The following is a 20,841-nucleotide window of genomic DNA, read 5'->3' as shown; positions in this document are numbered from 1 at the left end:
CATGAATGGTATAGTTAGAAATTCGCATTTTTTGGTTTGTGATATAGTATGAACTTCCTCAGTCTTTCATTATTCTAATGTTGCTAAAATGAGTATTTTTGGGCAGATATACACTTTTATCAGTAAATCTGACCCCCATGGAATACTCTTTAAATCCTGAGGTTGTTTCCCCAGACCAAACCCTCTTAAAACATACTACCCACCAGTATGGATGATGTGATTCCTACACCTTGTAATCCTCATTTGCTTCGGCAACAATCCCTATAGACTGATTTACATACTTGTATGATTCATTGTCTCTGTATAATGTGTGCGTGGTGTAAAGTACCCTACACTGATATGAGTCGCGCTATACAACAAATGAAATGCATATGAGAGAGGGGCTACGGAGAGATGAGGGGCACTGTTGGAGGGTGGCAGTGAGGGAATCCGATTAGGAGGTAGTGGGAGAGGATATGGAGAGATGCGGGGCACTGCTAGAGGGTGATAGCAAGGGAATCCAAGGAAGAGGGCATTGGGAGAGGGGCTATGGAGAGATGAGGGGCACTGGTGGAGGGTGACAGTGAGGGAATCCAAGGAGGAGGTACTGGGAGGTGCTATGGTTCGATAAGGGGCTTTGGTGGAGGGTGGTAGTGAGGGAATCCGAGGAAGAGGTCATTGTGGGAGGGACTATGGAGAGATGAGGGGCACTGGTGGAGGGTGACAGCGAGGGAATTCAAGGAAGAGGTCATTGGGGGAGGGGCTATGGAGAGATGAGGGGCACTGGTGGAGGGTGACAGTGAGGGAATCTGAGGAGGAGGTACTGGGAGGTGCTATGGAGTGATGAGGGGCACTGGTGGAGGGTGGCAGTGAGGGAATCCGAGGAGGAGGTCATTGGGGGAGGGGCTACAGAGAGATAAGGGGCACTGGTAGAGGGTGGTAGTGAGGGAATCCGAGGAGGAGGTCAATAGGGGGGGGGCCATGGAGGGATGAGGGGCACTGTTGAAAGGTGGTAGTAAAGGTATTTACGAAGAAAGAGGTCATTGGTGTGGCGCCAAAAAAAGACTTTTGCACTAGCGCTAAAGCCTGTCATGACCTTTCTGTTTTTGTTTATTTAATTAGCAGTCGGGTCATAAGGGCTACTGTGGAACATACTTTAAAGTGTGTGTTAATTATGTTTACTGCTATATTCAATGTTTTAAGTTTGAAGGTGATTTTACTAATGTTTTTACCGAGAAAAATGAAAGTGGAGTCCAATGGTGGCTGATATGTGGCTGGTGCCCAAGGTCAGCTGTGAGATAAGGTGCACTGGAGAGGAGTAGAGGATAATCAAGCCTGTAAGGGAGTGCGTGTGTTGCAGAGTCCGGGGTCAGGTGGAGGTAGAAGAGGGATTCTACCTGAAGGCTCGCACAGAGGGAGTCCGAGAAGTGTCATTTGCCTGATACTCCCACCTCAGAAACCTCCTCTTCTCATCAAAGGAACATTACATGGAAAAAACACTTTTTGAGAGTGATAATATTTAGAAAGAGATGGACATGATGCTAGCCACAGCCATTCACATGGTCATAAGAAGTGGAAAGAAACAGTGCCACCACCCGTTAAGCAGTGATGGAACACCTTGTGCAATATAAATCACCTTGAACAGATAGCTGCTAATGATCTCAATACCAACAGCCTTTCAATGCACATGGCTCTATCTTGATAAGACATCTCTGAGAAAAAAGGATTCATTTGATACTCTTATCCTCTGGTAACTTCACTGTAACTGACACTTAAGTCTTACTCCCTTCTATGTGCATTCTACCACCGATTGACTACCCTTCTGTCTGTCTCAAATTTACACATAATCTTCCTGCAATCTCTTGGACTCACATGTTATGCTTTGTAGAATTGTATGCCAGGCCGGGAGACAGGGGTTATGCCTTATTTTTTAACCTGTTCTCGCCAGCCATTTAACAATTAACACTGATAATGAATATAATGAACAAATAACATGAGTTTATAAACATGATGTCATAAGCTGCACAATAAGTAAACAGAACATGTAGGCGTAACTAAACCCAGCCCCAACTTCTTTCAACCTGCTCAGCAGCCCAGGACAAGTGCCTCACTCTTACTGTTAAATGTGCTTCATTGAAGAGTTTTATTAACCTTGTTCAGTTGTCCCCGTTTTACCTATATCATCGCGTATCATTGCTCCCGTCCGTTGAGATGATTAATATCACCGCTGTGCTACATGATTACGGCTCTTACTGTCTTCTGACGGTCACTGCGGTCCCACCACCGCGGCCCAGACGCAGGGGAGTCATGTATTTCTTCTATTATTCACTTCAGGCCTTGTATTCAGCCCACTTCTTCCAGTGGCGCGTGCCAGCGGCAGGCATGTGAGACCCGCGCTCCTGTTTGTCCGCTCCAGGCCTCCGTCGAACGTCAACGAACTGCGCACGCTGCGTACGTCATGCGGCGCCGACGCGCACGTGGAGGATTGCTGAAAAAGTGCTACCTAAGGCCCATTTCAGTGCTTCTCTAATAAATGTGTCACTCTCTCGGTAAAAGGTTGTACAATTCTGGTAGTTGCCCTGTCCTGGGAGAGAGTGGGCGCGGCCCATGGCCCTGTCCAGCTGTTAATCTCAAAACCAGCATTTATTCTGCCATATCATTACCCCGAGTACCATTAGTCATACATGCCAACATTTTAGGACAGGGACGTGGGCGATTTAAAATACAAAATCGGGAGAATGAAGATTCCCCATTGACTTCTGTTGTAGAAAAAGCAATTTCAGGGGGGAGACAGCTAAAATAAACCCATTTTTGGCTTGAAAAATCAGTAGTCTCCCACCTGAATCGGGTCTGTTGGCATGTATGCATTAGTGCAAGTTGAGTCGGTCATGTCTACCAGAGCAGGTAGTAGCTTGTCCAGAGAGAAATACAGAAGAGGAGCACAATAAACCTTCATAGACATAGATTATTTTTCTGGCGCCACAGATGCTTCAGTACAAGCCTTGCTACACAACAAACACCGCCACCTTAAAGCCTGATGGGGAACATTTAAAGCCTATTTGTGCTATGCTACAACTTACTCCAGTGCAGGAAATATCGGTTAACACTATGGGGCCACAGACTCGGGACACTCGGAGGCATCAAAAAATACAAGCAAGGTGCAAACTTCATTTGCTGCAGACACAAGAGCTGCAGTAAGATAAGGACACAGCAGCTTGGAAGGCAAAATTGATTGATGGTGGTTTTCAAATTGATTCACAAGTTGTATATTATTCAGATAAAGGAGAGTTGCATTCCCAGGCCTCCGACGGTTGAGGGTCCGCCCTGACTGCAATAGACATTTGGCAACCTCTTCCGGTGGCAAGGCAGGGGAAGAGGTCCTTGGATGAAAGGTCCGATGATTGAGAAGAGCACTCTGCAGTGCCTGCCAAACAAGGCGTCTCCAAAATGTTTTTTCCAGAAGACCTGGTTCACCCAAGGTCTGCAGATTGGTACCCCCTTCCCCTAAGGTGAGTGACCCTGTATGTGCAATCCTGCTTCTGCAAGGGCTTTGACTGGGACGCTAGGAACAGATTGGTGGCTGAATACCAGAGGTCCTATTTAGCAAGGACGGTGGCTGCAATTCCAGAGGTGGGTCCAAAATGTCAACCGCTGTGGCAACGTTTCCCAGGCCCCTAAAAGGATAATCAGGGCTTGGAAAGGCTATCAGGATAGCCTTTTCCTTCTAGTGGGTCGCCTTACTAAAATACTGGTTTTGACAATTACGGTAAAAGAGGAGGGTCTGGCAATAAACCTTGAAGATCTGGCTGTATGGGGCGAAGCCAGACATATGCCTGCTTGGAAAAGCAAACTGCGCTATTTCTGCGGAATGGTGCCACTCAATTCTTTTTCAAGTAGAGCCCAAGCTGGGTAACTCGCATCTTCAGAAAGTGGACCAGTTGCAGAGGAGCTCCTCTTCAAAAACCTTTTTGGAAAATAATTGTAGAAATTTGTAAACACATTCACAGCTTTAAATGAAGAAGGTCTTCAGCTAAGGTCTTTTTGGAAGGGCTGGTTGCGGTGGGAGACGTTTGTGCAACTGTTTCCTGGATCAGGGTCGTCCACGAGATGCAAGCAATTGGAGACAAGTGTCTGGAATGATCAAAGATCATTCAACAATTTCTTTCCCTCTCAAGGAAGAGGTAATCAAGGTTATTTCTCTATGTGGAACTATAGAGGGGATATGTAAGGAATTGGAGTATTAGCTGTGGGGGGGTAAGGGGGGTGGGAACGCACTTCAAATGAAAATCACAACACTTCTGACAGTTAAACATAGAAATCCCTAAATGAACATGTGCTCAACCTTCTGGTAGCTACAGCACAGAGCAGCCAAGCTTAACTTAGAGACAATGTGTAAAGTATTTATGCAGTACTCAAACAGTAATAAAGTAAAAATAAAACAAAAAAGTCCCAGGCCAATTAGAAAAATAGACAATATTTTAATAAATAAAATGGCATCAAAAAGACAAAAATTAGATTAATAAAACCAGAGCTAAGAATTTGCAAAGTTTACATTTAAAAATAGCGCCAAAAAGCACTAAGCACCAACCGCAGGCAATTGGCAGTACTGGACTGGGACATGAGTAAGATTTCAAGACCGACCTTGGTGGGATGTGGGTCTTATACAAGGATATAACATAATTATTTAAAATTCGATTTCACCATTAAATTGGATTTTGAATACCTATCAAAATGAGTCCTTGAATTCTATTTTTAGCTGCTTCTAATCCGAAATTATCATTTTAAGGTGTTATAATGTAATCTAGTGAGTTCCTATAGTGCAATTACACTTGTCACAGTAAAAACAGCTTTTGGGTTCTTTTCACGGTCAGAACATGTGTTAACATTAACTTCTACATGTCCTACTTTTGAAAACCATGCATCTTGCTTTATTGGGCAATAAGGCCTACCGGAGGGTGACTCCTAAAGATTTAAAATGAAGATTTAAGCCTGTTGAAAGGGTCATTTTGGCAAGTTGAACTGGTAGTTTAAAAACTGCACTGCTGCAGTGGCAGGCCTAGAGACATGCTTTACAGTACTACTGTAGAGGGAGGCACAATGATCCAGGGACACTAGTAGGATGTAATTATAGGCCCTGGGTACATTTAGTACCATGTACTAGAGACATAAAAGTAAACTGAATGTGCCAGTCGGGTGTATGCAAATGTCTGCATGTTTTATCCAGAGCACACCATTTTACTACACGTTAGCAGGAGGAAAGTGTGCAGAGTACTAAACCCATCAAAAACAGTTCAGGCAAAAATCTGGAGGAATACAACACAAATGATGTTCATTTCCAACATGTGTCCTGCCCGGCAGAAGGGGGGGAGAACTACCTACCCTCTTGGGAGTTCTCATTGCAAAGGAGGAAAATCCTGGAATGTCCATCAACATTGGAGTGGTCAGTCCCAAGGCAATATTCCACCATAAAGTCCATCCTCCTCTAGGGAGATGGACCAACTCAACAGTTTTGGATTCTCACCTCACATTTGCATTAGCCACTTGAGGGGTCTGTGATCTGTTTGAACCTTGAAGTGAGTCCCAAACAGGTATTGTCTCAAATTCTTAAGTGCCCGATCACTGCAAATGCCTCCCTCTCAATTGCACTCCACCTATGTTCCCTTGAAAGTAACCTCCTGCTGATGAAAGCTACAGGTTGGTCCTGGCTGTCATTGTCTAGCTGTGAAAGAACAGCCCCTATCCCATTCTCTGAAGCATCTGTCTAGACTAGAAATTCCTTGGAGAAGTCAGATGCCTTGATCACTGGTGATGTACACATGGTTTCTTTCATTGTGTCAAAAGCTTTCTGGCACACTTCTGTCCTGATAACCTTTTTTGGGCTACTTCTTGGAAGTCAGCTCTGTTCAAGGGCAACAATGGTACTTTACCCCTTACCAAATCTAATAGACAGTGAGCCCTATAAAACCTCACACCTGGGTCTGGGTCTTGTGAGATGCTCATCCATGATGACCTGTATCTTGGGCTGAAAATGCTGATGTTGGCTTCCATTGACACGGTGGCCCAGCTATACAACTCCCTATTTGGTACCTATTGGCCTTGATAGTCAGGCCTTCCTGGTGCAGGGCCTGGAGCACTTCTTAGAGGCGGCTTAGGTGGTAATACTAGCTGGAGCTGAGAACATTAATGCTGTCCAAGTAGGTCACATTGAAGTTCTCTAGTCATGCCAGGATCCAGTTGACCAACCACTAGACGGTGGTAGGTGCACTGTTCAGTCAATAGGGCATAACTTTAAACTGAAAGTGTCACTATGGGGTGGAGAATGTCGATCTCTCCTCGACCACCTTAGTTAGGACAATCTGCCAATATACCCTGATGTCAAGTCTAAAGTACTTAGGGACTTGGCAGCCTCAAACATATCAATGAGCCCATCAGCTCAGGGGATAGTTTGAGCATCAGTCTTTTTTGACTGAATTAAAACCCCTTTTGTCCGCTCATAACTTCAGTTCTGGGATGGTACAGCTTTGGATGCCAATACTAATTGACTGGACAAGGGACTACAGCGGGCTCAATCACCTTCAACTCCAACTTCTTAGACACCTCAACTTTAATGCTGACTCTCACTTTGTCTGACAGCCTGCAGATTTTGTTTTTGATAGGCATGCTTCCCATTGTCTTTTTCATGGGTAGAGTAATCAGTGAGCCCTGCGATAAACGAGAACAGAAGGGCAAAATGCTCCAGCAACTCTGTTTCACCTTGTTCCTTGGAAGACAGGAGGTCTGGGAGGACATCACTCTCCTCCCCACCAGCATCTGTCACCAACAGCATATTGATGTCAGGTCTACCAAAGTGGGGGTTTTGTCAGACCACTGCAAACTTTACCTTGAGCCTGCGGTGTGGCCTTGCAGAGATGACATGAACCAACTCCACTGTCCCTTTCCTCTAACTTGTATTTGTGTTTTAACTGGACAAGGAAGAAGGCTGGAGCACCGGGGATGAGGTCTTGGAGAGTTTGGCTGCTTATGGTCAGGTGTAAATGGATGAGTCCTATAGTTAAAGAATAGCATCAGTCACCAGGGGAATACATTGTATTCCCATGTAATGTTACCCACCAAAAGACTTTAATATCTTCTGTCACAGAAAGGAAAGCGTAGGAAGAAACATTGGGTGTGAGGTGAGGAAGATGGTAACGGTGTCTGGACTTCTCAGCCTGAAAGGTTCTAAAATGAAAGAAAGCATAAGTGTTATAACATGACCCTGTACTGTGCAGAAGCATACATACAAGCACCCTCACACATAAAAGAGTTGGACCAGGGTATTAATGTTGAGGTGATCATTATAGGGACTCTTGCTGTAGTTATGCCCCTCCCCCACACACACACTTTTTGCCCTCTTTTTAGGTTTCGCTTTAGCTTCATATATTCAAACATATGGAAGGCTGACACTGCGTTACATTGAATAGCATGTTACCTTTGGAATACTGTGCAAAAGTGCTCAGAGAAAATTGTGACGGCGCCAGTGACAGATGAGGAATTATGTACAGGGACACAAAGGGGCACAACAAAGAACAAGTGAGAGTGAATATATGAAGCTAAATATGACAAATATATGCATTTACTAAAGTACATTCTATGTTACCAAAAATGTTGTCTCCCTGGTTTTCTCTTTCTCTCCTTCCGCTCTCAGCTATTAATTGTGCTGGCTGAAATTGACCTTTAATTGACACCCTTAGAGTCATTGTTGCTTACAGGAGATAGGCAGCCTGGAGTCACCATAATGATAACTATCCATGTAGGACAAGGGACGGGACCAGACATTAGGCTAACGTGGCATAAGACCGAGCTTGCAGAGTGCTGCACTAGGCCCTAGGGTCACCGCACAGTTTGTGCACAAATGTGGCTGGGCATGTCCGGGCTATCTGCTCTGAACTGCCTCTTTTTGGCCTCCTGCCTCTGAGGAGAGTGAAGAGCAGACCCTGCACAGGTTCAGCTGTGCAGGGTTCACATGGCCGAGTTGGGCTCCCTATTGCCGTCGAGGACTCCTTCTGGACACCGATCCACTGGGCCACCCATTTCAGCAAGGTACTGGGCAAAGGCGGGTGTGTTTTCTTCTTTTTGTGGTGTACAGTGACTGAAACTGCTGCTGTGGCAACTGGACAGGGCTTGGTGGGGTCAAATCCCTTCCCGGGGAAAGGCACATCACATACGTATTACTGTTTGTTAGGGTATTTGGTTTAAGGGTCGCCTCATTTTGAATTCCACCCTTCTTCTCTTTGCAATGGAACGTTCCTTCAGTATCTTTCAGTGCATGGCTGGGATGGGACGGCACCAGTTTTGATCAAGTCGGAGTATTTACAATTAGACATACATTTTTCACTGGCAGATGTAGCCGGCTAGAGTCTGCCTTCCCTTTTCACCCACTTCTGCTCCTGCCTTGAATACTTTATCTTTTCCAGTGAGATAAGGCATCTGCTCTCCATTTTCAGGTCTCCCCTAGGTAGTGCTTGCACTGTCTCTTCGAGACATGCTGTATTGAGGTATGTACTTTAAGCTCTGCCCATTTTCTGCCCACCTTTCCAATTGGCTCATCTTCCTGTCATTTGTAAATGATGGCTTTTGATTAATGTATGGGCTTAGTAGTCCCTCCTTAGTACCTCCCTGTATTCTGTTGTTACCTCCCATAAGGACAGTCCCTCTTACATGTGTCCTTACTCCTTAGCTTTTATTAGCAGTTAAGGTAGAACTATTAACTTAATGTCTTGCAGATGCAGGCATGACATGCGGTGCGAGTACATAGCAATGGCGGCCACTTCTTTTATATCCAGCAGCTCTTTAGCTGGCTTCCACCACTACCGCCCCCCCTTGGATTTTACATAACTGTGTTTTTAAACTGTTTGTTTTAGTTTTCAGAGCACCATTGTGCGCTATCACTTTCACAAAATGGCGAGAGGCAAGGCTTCCTCATTCCTCCTCATGCAGCCTCAACCAATTCCTGCAAGAGCCAGGTGAGCAGCAGCCTGGCGTGAATGCGCAGCGTGCAGACCTTGTCTTTTAAATCATGCCCTTGGTTCCTCTCACAACAGCCTAGGTTTTACCAGCAATGGCTGAAGACAGAGAGCAGCTGTCCCGCAACCCCTCTTAAACACAACAAAAGCTCGGTTACTTTGTCTCAGTTTTTTATGTATCGCCTAGCAAACGCAGCGCATGCATTGCATCGCCTTGGCGAGACTCTATTGTCGTCGCTTTGGAGCGCAAAGGGAGACAAACCATGTGCGCGCCCGGACAGGCGATGTGCTCGCGTATGCCGTCTCCTCACACGCTCTCATCTCTCGCTTTGAGATAACGCATGCTCCTAACAGCCTTGTCACACATGCACCACACACGGGACGCTGCTTTCTGACGGCGCCCACTCCTTGCAGGGATCTCGCAGGCTTGTTTTCCATAGCTTTGTATAGCGCAAACTGGACCCCAAGGTTTCAGAGCGCTTTCTGTTATGCACGGGGAGATTCAATGATTTGCCCAGAATCATAGGTGCTTTGAGCCAAACTTCAAGGAGGCCGCCCTTCCTTCCATCCCTTCGGTGGATACTCTGCTTTGCAACAGGCTGCTGAAGCCTGCGATCCTTGTGATAAGCAGAGCTTCCTCCCACCTGTCTGACAGAAGCCACCAGAACAGAAAAGTCGGAAGCTGGTCATGCCCGCTGGGGTTGGATCCAAGCCACCGTACTGCAGTCACATCTTGGGAAGAGAGCCCTCCGATCTGCGAGTGGCAGTGCCCGGACAAGCATGGCTGCTGCCACCGGGAGGTTCTCGTCTTTCCGTCCGTTCCTTCTCTGCTTTATACAGGCCCGCATGACCCTCGCACTAAATCTAGCTGTGGAATATAGCCAGGTATACTCCGGGCGTCAGGGCATCTGCTTCGGATTCTACAGTGCCAGCGGCTGGAGGTAAGGTACACTGGGGCCCTCGGCGTTACTCAACACCAGGGGAGAGGCCGGTTCAGCAGCCAGGGGCCTGGTTCCTTAGGGTGGATTCTGGGTCTTTGCTTGCCCACTATGGGGTTTTTTAGGGTTTGACGGACTACAGCCTGCCATATTTAGAGAGCTCTGCATGCATGGCCGAGATCTCTGTTCCCTTCAGAGAAGGCACAATGGCTCTGCTGAAGGCCTTGTACGGCTCTGCTGGTTAGCTACCATATTTCATGTGTTCACTAGCTATTTAAATTATTTTTTTTAACAAACTCTCAAAACGGAGGCTATTTTAAAAAACAATAAACTAATGGCTCTGCCAATCTGAGATTTGACACCCTGGCCATTTTCTCTTAGGGTGTGTAGTATTGTCTGTTTGGGACCACCTGGCTTCTCCCTGTGTCCCTGAATGGGGAAAAAGTTATTAGAATGTTCACCCTTAATAGGGAGAAGTTGGTTCCTCGGTCTAAGGGTTCTGCCGAGCCAGCGGGGGGCACAGCTGGCAGAAACATGCCACAGTACCTGACTTTAAATAAAGCATCCCGAATGTCAGTTTCCAGGATGGCACTTCGCCAAACTGTCTGCCGACCCTTAAAGAACCATCTATGTACTTGTCCAGTCACCTTTTTTACCTGACCGAGTTTAACCAGCTTCAATGCTACGCCCATCCGGCTCCATGCTCTCAAGGGCGATGTGAGGTCGACTCCACCTCGTCCATTTCCTTGCACGTGCACTGTGGGATTGGACAGCATGCTCACTCATATAGACTCCATTGGACCAAAGCAAGCCGGTAGAGTGAGGGAGTTAGAATGGTAGAGTGAGTGCGGTAGAGTGAGTGCCGTAGAGTTGTAGAGTGAGGGTGATAGAGTGAGGGCGGTAGAGTGGTAGAGTGAGGAAGGTAGAGTGAGTGCGTTAGGGCGGTAGAGGGAGGGCGGTAGAGTGAGGGCATGAGGGCGGTAGAGTGGTAGAGTGAGGACAGTAGAGTCATAGAGTGAGGGCGGTAGAGTGAGGGCGGTAGAGTGGTAGAGAGAGGGCGGTAGAGTGAGGGTGTGAGGGCGGTAGAGTGAAGGCGTGGGGGCGTTAGAGTGGTAGAGTGAGGATGGTAGAGTGAGGGCGTGAGGGCGGTAGAGTGGTAGAGTAAGGGCGGTAGAGTGAGGGCATGAGGGCGGTAGAGTGAGGGCGGTAGAGTGGTAGAGTGAGGGCAGTAGAGTGGTAGAGTGAGGGCGGTAAAGAGAGGGCGGTAGAGTGGTAGAGTGAGGGCGGTAGAGTGGTAGAGTGAGGGCAGTAGAGTGAGGGTGGTAGAGTGGTAGAGTGAGGGCGGTAGAGTGGTAGAGTGAGGGCGGTAGAGTAAGGGCGGTAAAGTGGTAGAGTGAGGGCGGTAGAGTGGTAGAGTGAGGGCGGTAGAGTGAGGGCGGTAGAGTGAGTGCGGTAGAGTGCTTGAGCGAGGGCGGTAGAGTGAGGGCGTTAGGGCGGTAGAGTGAGGGCGGTAGAGTGAGGGCATGAGGGCGGTAGAGTGGTAGAGTGAGGGCAGTAGAGTCATAGAGTGAGGGCGGTAGAGTGAGGGCGGTAGAGTGGTAGAGAGAGGGCGGTAGAGTGAGGGTGTGAGGGCGGTAGAGTGAAGGCGTGAGGGCGTTAGAGTGGTAGAGTGAGGATGGTAGAGTGAGGACGTGAGGGCGGTAGAGTGGTAGAGTAAGGGCGGTAGAGTGAGGGCATGAGGGCGGTAGAGTGAGGGCGGTAGAGTGGTAGAGTGAGGGCGGTAGAGTGGTAGAGTGAGGGCGGTAGAGAGAGGGCGGTAGAGTGGTAGAGTGAGGGTGGTAGAGTGGTAGAGTGAGGGCGGTAGAGTGGTAGAGTGAGGGCGGTAGAGTAAGGGCGGTAAAGTGGTAGAGTGAGGGCGGTAGAGTGGTAGAGTGAGGGCGGTAGAGTGAGGGCAGTAGAGTGAGGGCGGTAGAGTGCTTGAGCGAGGGCGGTAGAGTGGTAGAGTGAGGGTGGTAGAGTGAGGGCGGTAGAGTGGTAGAGTGAGGGCGGTAGAGTGGTAGAGTGAGGGCGGTAGAGTGGTAGAGTAAGGGCAGTAGAGTGAGGGCGAGACACCTTCCCCATATAGTATGAAGACTCCAACAGAGCATATTGTCTCCATGGCGGAAGGCCTATAGTAGAAGACACCGACAATCATGCAACGAAAGACAGCAGTACAAACGCAGTGGCATCAATCACTGTACAGGTACTGCCACATAATTTACCAAACCAATTGTGCATTCAGCGTTGTCAAGGCAGATCCTGTAACGCATTAGTGCAGAACGTGCAATATTGTGACGAAAATAGCTCTCAGGCAGGGCACCTCGCTTGTATGAAGAGGGACTTTTACTAATTAATCATTCTGCAGTTATTCCTTTAAACACATGTCTAAACCACTCTAGGAGTGCAAGACTCTTAAACTCTCACATTGCAGGCACGTTAAACTATGAGTTTGCAGCGGCTCTTGCTTTTTATTAAGCATTGCTATGTTTTAAATTTGAATGTTCTGATTTTCAAGAAGTTCAGTGACCCACCGCACAGCCTGATTTAACGTCTCCCAATTATTTTCTGTGTTATGGCCATAAATGCATTTGTCTGGTAAATGCCAAATCTAATCAGCCTCTTAAAATACCTAAATTCAAATATGTGGGAGGAATGATTTCACATATTTCTGAGACGTAGCTTGCCAAGTACTGAATACAAAAGTGTGCAGCAAATAAAGAAGGAATGGGCAAGTACGAACAGTTTCCTGCCCGGTCACCTTCTAACACTGTAAAGAAGACTCTGTTTTTCAGCAAGTGAACATAGCCAGTTAGAAGCAAGCCACAAGACCATGCTCTTCATTCAATTAAGAATGCTTAACCCATGAAAATACACTGCGGTGGGTTCTCACCCATGGTGAAGTGCAAAGTTTTTCTCGAGGCCGTGGAAGAGTGGTTTTAGCCTTAAACCATGCAATAAATGACCCCAGTAACACGATGTGCAGAGGGCACTGATAAAACTAGGTTTTAGTAAGACGTATTGGAAACCATAGAATGGCAGAGGAAAGGCAGCGCTGGGAGGGGGCTGGGCAACCATGCCAGATTTCCGGTTCACGAGCAGATGGTCCTGTTTATGACCTGCGGAGCGCGTGAAGTGACTGGTGGCAAATGGAATCAGAGCGGCCGCGGTCGCTTTGATGTTCTTGACTTGTCTTGCTTTGTGGGAGGGGTAGGGGGAGCGAATTCCTGTGCACGCACCTGGCTCGCATGAACTGTACGCGATCCGCAGTTGGGTAGACTTTTTGGAAGCCTTACTATAGTGCTCGCTCCAGTGGTGCGACCGGCATTAAATGGCTGGGTGCAGCTTTAGCTCCCCCCCTCCGTGATTGGATGCCCCTGCTGGGCTTACACAAGGAAGTGAGACCAGCGCAAGGCTGATGTGAGCCGGTATGAGAATGAAGTCTTTACAGTCTGTTAAAAAGTATTTTAAAAATTAGCAGTAGAGCAGGTCGAATTCATACAGAACATAATGTAGAAAAGGTTAAAACAATACAACCAGCACAGGGGAGCGCCAATGCATATGGTGCTCGCTCTCGTGCTGCGACTGGCTTTAAATGGCAGGGTGCAGCTTTAGCTCCACCACTCGCCCTCCTTGATTGAATGCCCATGCTGGGCTTAAACAAGAAGTGAGGTGTGGGGTGTTAGAGCGCTAGACATTTCACGTAGGATGTTTACACTAAAAGGAGTAACTTTCACCACGGGCAGAAGAACAAAGACCTCTTCTAGAGCAATTTCCTATTCAAGTTTTCCTGATCACAGTAATCTATGAATAGTCAGATGCTCAAAGGGATATGACTCATGCACCACAGATGAGTACAAACCACATACTGTTACCCAACTTTAGATCTCATTTAAGAAGCCATTTGCACTGTTGTCTGTAGCCACTTTCTCCAAGTATGTAAGGTGGATCATGGCAGAAGCAGGTATTGATAAATCTCTATTCAGAGTTCACTCTACTAGAGGCTCCATGACTTCAAAGTCCATGATGTTTGGTATTTGTTTAGTGGAAATCTTGAAATGCGCAGATTGGTCTTCTGAATCTGTCTTCAAGCATATTTACTTCATGCCTATTTCAAACACAGCATAACTAATAATAAGTAAGTTGTAAACAGGCAAAATACTTGACTCAGATTCTGACATAAATATTCTTAGCTTTTAAGTTTGAATGTTTTCAATTCTATTAAGGACACGGAGGCTAGGATTGTCTCCTAGAGTACACAGCACTTGGAACAGCTTGACTTAGACTTGATCTTGTCCATGGTTTTTTGTTACAGGTAGTATGTCTTTTAGAGAATAATCATAGATAATGTAATGTTTTGCTTAACATTGTGATGCAGACGTTTGTGGTTAACCTAAACTTGTGGAGGATGAATACTGTATAATGTTGCAGGGTTCTATAACAAACAAGAGTAAGATGCTTGTCACTTCAGGCGGATGTTCACAGAGGAAAGAAAGACGTTGGATGGCCTGGGCAGCCTTAATCTACACCTGCGTGTTTCCCTATGATGTTGGTAATATAATGCTTAACTATTGATGGGATATGTAGTTTTTTCCTTATAATACTTTATTAATAATGCTAATGTTTATATGGCTGATGAATATGCAAATTAAGTGTCCTTAAAAGAATTGAAAACTTTCAGATGCAAAAGCTAGGAAATTTTACATTCTCCTCAAACAGTTCCTTGTGAACTGTATTATCCATGAGGTTGCCTAAGTTGTTGTCTCCAAGTCATTTTCATCTGTTACCCTTTTTTTCGGGTCGCCACCTTTCCTGGAGAAAAATACAGGTAATCTGTTCACATTTTAAGATTTTGCAAAGGCCCAGACATGAATCTTAAGTAGAATTGTATATGAAATTGCCTGAATTCAATTTGAACAAGGCATTTTCAGTCTTTGTTAACTTTAATAATCAGCCTGGGTTTAATAATGCAGGTGCAGGACACATTTTGATTCGTTTTTCTTCTTACGGTTACTGTTTAAAGTATGTACTGATAAGAAGAAAAATACTGTCTTTAGATGATTTTCCTAATATTTGTGTGGCAGGGGTATTAAAATACTAGTCATGCCAGTATAAAACCGGTGCGGTGCCAACCCTACCCTTCTCCCCACTCAAATATCCTTCTCTCTAATTCTTCTGAAATACTGTATTAGATATTGCTGACTTCTTACTTTTGCACATGAAATTTAGGACTAATAGGAGAACTACTGTCTAGCCTTTTATCACTATGTGTTACCGTTGGCTACACTCAAGATTCATGTGATATACGAACTGAGATTTTTATGACTGTACTTGTCACACATGCGTGAGCCAAAGCTATAAACGTCACCACCTAATGTCTCAAACATCAATCTTAAATAAACACAAGAATCAAATTGCGCCGTGGACCCCCATTTGGCCCCGATTTACAAGGATGCGCCAAAATCAACCTTCATTCAGGTACCAGTACAGCAAACATGCCAATCCTCCCGATTCAGGCGGGAGATTACCCATTTCAAGGCTAGTCTACTGCCTCCCAATTCCAGCATGCAGAATCCCGATTCGGAGTCTTGACAAACCACCAAAAATAAAATGTTGATGCCAGTCACGCACACTCCAATCTCCCCCTCCGAGAATTAGGACAAAGTGTTAACTTTTGAAGTTAATTGTTGGAGGGGAAGATTAGAGCATGTGACAGGCCTCAACATTTATCTTTGACAGTTTTACATAGCACAAACAAAAACAGAGTTTATAACTCTGTTTTTGTTTGACAGAGTTTAAAATGTTTGATGGAGCAGGGTTTTTCAAAAAGAAACCTGCTTGAATCAAGTACCCCTGTAATACATACACATTTTTAAGTAGTGAGTAATATTAATGTTCAATTACACATCACACATGGGGAATTTGCTTTGCAATATACATGAAATTAATCTTAACAATACGCAAATAACCAAAATTGTAATAATATTGTGTGTAGAACGTGTTATGAATGTTTTGCATGGCACATTGCACGTATAAAAAGCATGATGTGTTACTTTGTCATAATAATTAATGCCGCTTTCCTGCTTTTGCTATGCTAGGTTAACTGTTAACATGGGCTAGAGATAAGTTGGGTGGTTAACAGTGAAAATTTCATTACCACATTATTAATAAATGTATGCTTTCTGTTCTTTTAGTAAATGGACAAGTCTCCATTTTGCGTTAAGTTAGCCGAACTGTAATGAATAAAACTTGCAGCGCGTACAAATCATGTGACTGAGTCGCTGGAATGCTGAACAAGCTGAAAGAGCATGGCACGGTGAAGGACATGACGCTTGACATGTATCCAACTTCAGTGTCTTCGTGTGAAAAACCACAAGATGTTCAATGTATAAACATTTGTCCTTAACTTGTTACTTTATCCTCATGATAGAACAGGGATGTATACTGAATATGTGGGAACGGAAGCTTAACAATGGGGTAGTCAAAGAAGTATGACCTAATGATAGGGTGACCATTTGCCCCTCATTTTAACCAATCCCGTAGCTAGAATGGGTGACTTAAGCAACTTTAGTGGGATAAACATGTATGGTAAGGGTATAAAGAATAGGTGATTTAGGGGTGGGGTCTAGATGTGAGGGCCGAAGATGCGACTGCTGTCATAGAAGAGAGAGAGAGAGACGGTGCTCTGCTGATTATCGGGTTGCAGAGAAGCTTCGCTTTTCCAGTTCTATCCTTGTCCTGATCCTAGAGCCTTTGATCCCTGACTCTCTGTCCGGGTGTCCCCTGGCGCTACCTAGTCCTGGGTGGTGGTTTTACGGTTCTTATTCCTTCGGGTTGGTATCTATGAACATTTGAAGTTATTATCCCTGTACTTTTGTCTTTTCATCTATCCTTCTGAATTAAGTTTGATTTATGCCTATATCTGATGTCTCTTCATCTATCCTCTCCATGCAACATATGTTTCTTAAGATTGATTATTTGCTTACTGTTTAGAGTATTTTCTCTCATGAGGTGTTTTTTTTAGATTGATGCATTTGAGTTAGATAAAATTTAACAATTTGCAAACAAAGAGTCTGTGGTTATTTTAGTCTGTCAATGTTTTGAATAACTGTTGCCTTCAATTTTTCAACTTCAACTTTCAATTTCGACCAAGAAGATGGAAATGTGAACTAAAGGGTTTGTATAATAAATGGTGACCTGTCTAATTATTAAACTGCTGAGGATGAATTGGTATTGAATTCACAAATTTGACACCAGCGTAACAGGTACATTGGGTGTATGTGTATGGGCCAGAGTAAATGAAATAATTGAATGTTCGTCCCTGTCCAAATTATTGGGTCTGCATTGCATCATGTTGTTTTTGGTTGTAATATGTTATTAAACTGCCAAAACTGAAATGCTGATGGTCTATTACCATACATCCTCAATAGACTTATTCAGGCAGATTGCATCTGCTCCAATATAAGTCAGTGTGGAAAATACATTTTCCCGACCATTTTTAGGTTCTCGTGCCCAGCGTGGCAGTGTGCAGCACTGCTCGCGCAGCAAGAGACTTCATGTAGGGGCTTCTGAAAGCTGACCACACGCTTGTGCGTGTGGTTTGGTTTTCGTTGCAGGCTATTGGGCGTTGCATGCGTCTTTCTAACAAAGACAGCACGCAATTGGGCAAATGCGGGCGCATGTCCCGTATTAGCCCCGCCCATGGCCTTTTGGAGTCTGTTACCCTCACGGCCGACATCTGTTTTGCATTATCATGGGCAATAATGCAAAACAGATGGCTCGCTGTGGTGCGCACGCACACCACTTGTTTTTTTTTGTGAGAAACACAGTGATTACTTTGTCTAATCTCCCAAACAAACGTGCTGCATCACAGCATTTTTTCCTTTTTGACACTCACGGCGTTCACGTTCCATTTTTATTTACAATGGGGAGAAGAGATGACGAGACCTCATTGTCACTCATCATGAACGAGAGAAGGGAAAGGATGTGGCTTAACGACTAGAGTGGCGGACTTTGAAGCCAGGGACCCAACCTTGAGTCTGGCTGGAGGCTCAAACATCCTGTGATTCTGGGCAAATCACAATCTCCCACTGCCTAAAAATGAATGTGTCCATCTGTAATACAACTATTGCTCATGTAAAGCGCTAATAACTTAAGGTTGAGTTTGCGCTATATAAAACTGCAAAAAGAGACTTGCCGCAGCTTTCCATTCCATTCTAACCTGCTAGCATCAGCCTCCCAATCTGCGCTTTTACTCCTCCCGCCTCATTTGCTCCAGAGTCCGTTTTCACGTGATCTTTTCCTTTTTCTCAGTTTTCTAAATAGTCTCGACCAGAAGCTATTGGAGCCCTTTAAAAAATAGCACTTATATTTTCACAAGGGTACGTTCATTTTGCTTTAGGCACAGGGAGATTATGTGACTTGCCCACAATCCCACATTGGTTGTACTGTTTTTTTGGGGAGGCAGCACATGTTCCATGTCCCTCCGTGCACAGTGCCTGCCTGCTGGCCAGGTAGACTGCTTAATCTTCAGCCACTTTTTGTCAGTCGGTACTTGTTGAAGCAGCCGCCTGGTCATGGAACATAGCACAGGCTGCCTCTGTGCACCGTCTGGCACTGCACTCCTTGCAGCAGACACTTGTTGCAAGCTGCCTGTGCGTTTCGCTTTATTAGGAGGTATCATAAAATCAGCGCAACTGATGACTGAAAAGGAGATTCCGAAAATGATCAAGTATTTTTGGAGGTATGAAGTTGTCTTTGTCTGTATGATACTTTTTTAATTAGCTTTTGTCCAGGAGGGATGTTTTTGGACACCTATCTTAAGCAACAAAAATGGGCCTGGTAAGTTTTAACTGATGCTGCCAGCATAAGTCATGTCCGAAAGTCCCACATTTAGACCTGATTCCCTTTAGAAGGAAACTTGTAAATAAAGAGTTATAGCCCCATCATTAACTAAAAACAGCTAACTGACTGGCGTGAGTGCTCCTGGTGATACTGCACAGTCCCCTTATTAGACTCTGGCTTAAGGGAACACAATGTCGGCCTACCCCACATGAAGACATGGACAGGAGATATTCATTTATTAATGGCTGACTTCAGCCAATTCTATAGAAAGCATCACAAACCTAACCTGCCACATAAAGTGCACATCTCACGCCCAAGGGCACAATCTTATTCCAGGGCAGTCTCAGTGATCTGTAGTGATATGTGACTTTGAAATATCGAGCTTCCTCTTCAAACATTAGCTTTTGGTACACAGCCGACAAATATCACATGTAGCTCTTGGACCTCGAGATCTTTGTACAGTGAATCGAAGCTTAAGCTCTAGGTGAGCCAGGACCTGCCTGCTATGTGCAGTGGAAAAGAAACAAACATTTGTAAGTCAATAGGTCTCGCTTTTATAAGAGTTTGAGCTATTGGCATTGTACATGACAGTGCCTTTTATTTATGTGTTTTGAAAACCTGCAAGCAGTGCGTAAACCCGCACTTTGTACTTCTAGTCCTTGCTTACCGGAATCAAGGCTGGCAGTAACAGCGCCTCTTTTACTGCCAGCCTTGCTTCTTGTAAGTAAGGACTATGAGGACAAAGTGCGCGTTTACTCACTGCTTGCAGGTTTTCAAAACGCAAACAAAAGTGAGAAACAGTTGGGTAGGTGATACACCCTGACGCAAACGGTTGACAGGATGCCACACTACCGTAAAGCGACCTAAAGAGTGCCACTCTGCCGTGAAGCGTCTGATGACGTCACACTGCCATAAGGATGACAGCTGGAGACGTAGGAAGGCAAGGGTACGGTGTCCGCAGGCGGACATAATACAATCACAACACATCCTCCTCCTTAAGGAGAGAAAGCAGAAGAGAGAGAAAGGTAGAAAAAGATAGAGTGAGAGAGGCAATTCCAAAATAGTGAAGCAAACAATGAAATAACTGATGTGGTTAAATAACAGTGTATCACTCACAAACATAGTCTGACAGTTTTCACAGGTGGCAATAACCTCCTTCCCACCCTACTGGTGACACGGTTTGTGGCAGTATTGCAAACGGGTGTGGGAGGTAACCTTCTACCTGTTCTACCTGCACTTGAGGAACACGGCACTCTGTGGCTGGAAGTGGTGTTGCTTACCCCTTGAGTGGAACGCCCTGCTGTGTTGAATGTTTGGGGTTCACAGTCCATTTCCTCATCTAACAATCCGGTAAATGCTCTACCAAAGCCATGCGTATGTGCTTGGGTGCTGCTGTCAAGGTCAACTGGTGTGTTTTTGCACTGTTAAAGAGCTGAGAAGTGCCACACCTTGCCATCACTGAGCAAGACTGAATTACAGTATAGCTCACGTACAGAAAGGGGCTCTGTGTATCTGTCACTGCCTTTGCTAATGTGACTACTTCTCTTTACCTTTACGATGTCCCCAATCTCAAGCTTGACTGGTTTGCACCCATGTTTCAAATCATATTTTTCCTTGCAGCTAGTTTGTGCTGCTTTCAACTTTTCCTTAACTTGCTCTGTTGACCAATTGACCCTTTTGGCTGCTTAGGTCCAAACTACATTATCCTTGCAAAAAGGAGTCCTGCCTCGCATCAGTTCAAAAGGGCTGTGGCCAGTAGTAACGCAGTGTGTGATGCCATACGCCCACACAGTTTGGCGTATTTCCTGTCTCCATTTCTTATTATTACTTTTAGCCAGTTGCACAATGCCCTTTAATCACAACATTTGTTACAGCCATGGTGACTGAAAGCTCTGGCACAAAGCATAGCAACATCAAACTGTCGTAAAACAGTTGGGTAGGTGATCCACCCTGACGCAAACGGTTGACAGGATGCCACACTGCCGTGTAAAGCAACCCGAAGAGTGCCACTCTGCCGTGAAGCGTCCGATGACGTCACACTG

General features: G+C 45.3%; 1 protein-coding gene across 6 annotated transcripts in view; it reads right to left on the bottom strand.

The window, feature by feature from the left end:
* The window catches only part of LOC144798712 (protein phosphatase inhibitor 2-like), a 728,862-nt gene extending 726,466 nt beyond the window's left edge, over positions 1-2,396 (bottom strand). For 5 of the 6 annotated variants that reach the window (XM_078669726.1, XM_078669725.1, XM_078669724.1 and 2 more), the window contains exon 1: positions 2,155-2,396. The gene's annotated coding sequence lies outside the window, so the exon portion shown is untranslated. Of the gene's footprint in view, positions 1-2,130 lie in introns of all 6 variants that reach the window. The other variant, XM_078669722.1, reaches the window with a different exon arrangement.
* Positions 2,397-20,841: the final 18,445 nt, after the last annotated feature.

Source organism: Lissotriton helveticus, chromosome 12, assembly GCF_964261635.1.
Source record: "Lissotriton helveticus chromosome 12, aLisHel1.1, whole genome shotgun sequence".
In the NCBI taxonomy this organism is placed as follows: Eukaryota; Metazoa; Chordata; class Amphibia; order Caudata; family Salamandridae; genus Lissotriton; species Lissotriton helveticus.
Note: the sequence above shows the minus strand (reverse complement) of the source record. Positions and strands in the feature narration are given on the sequence as shown.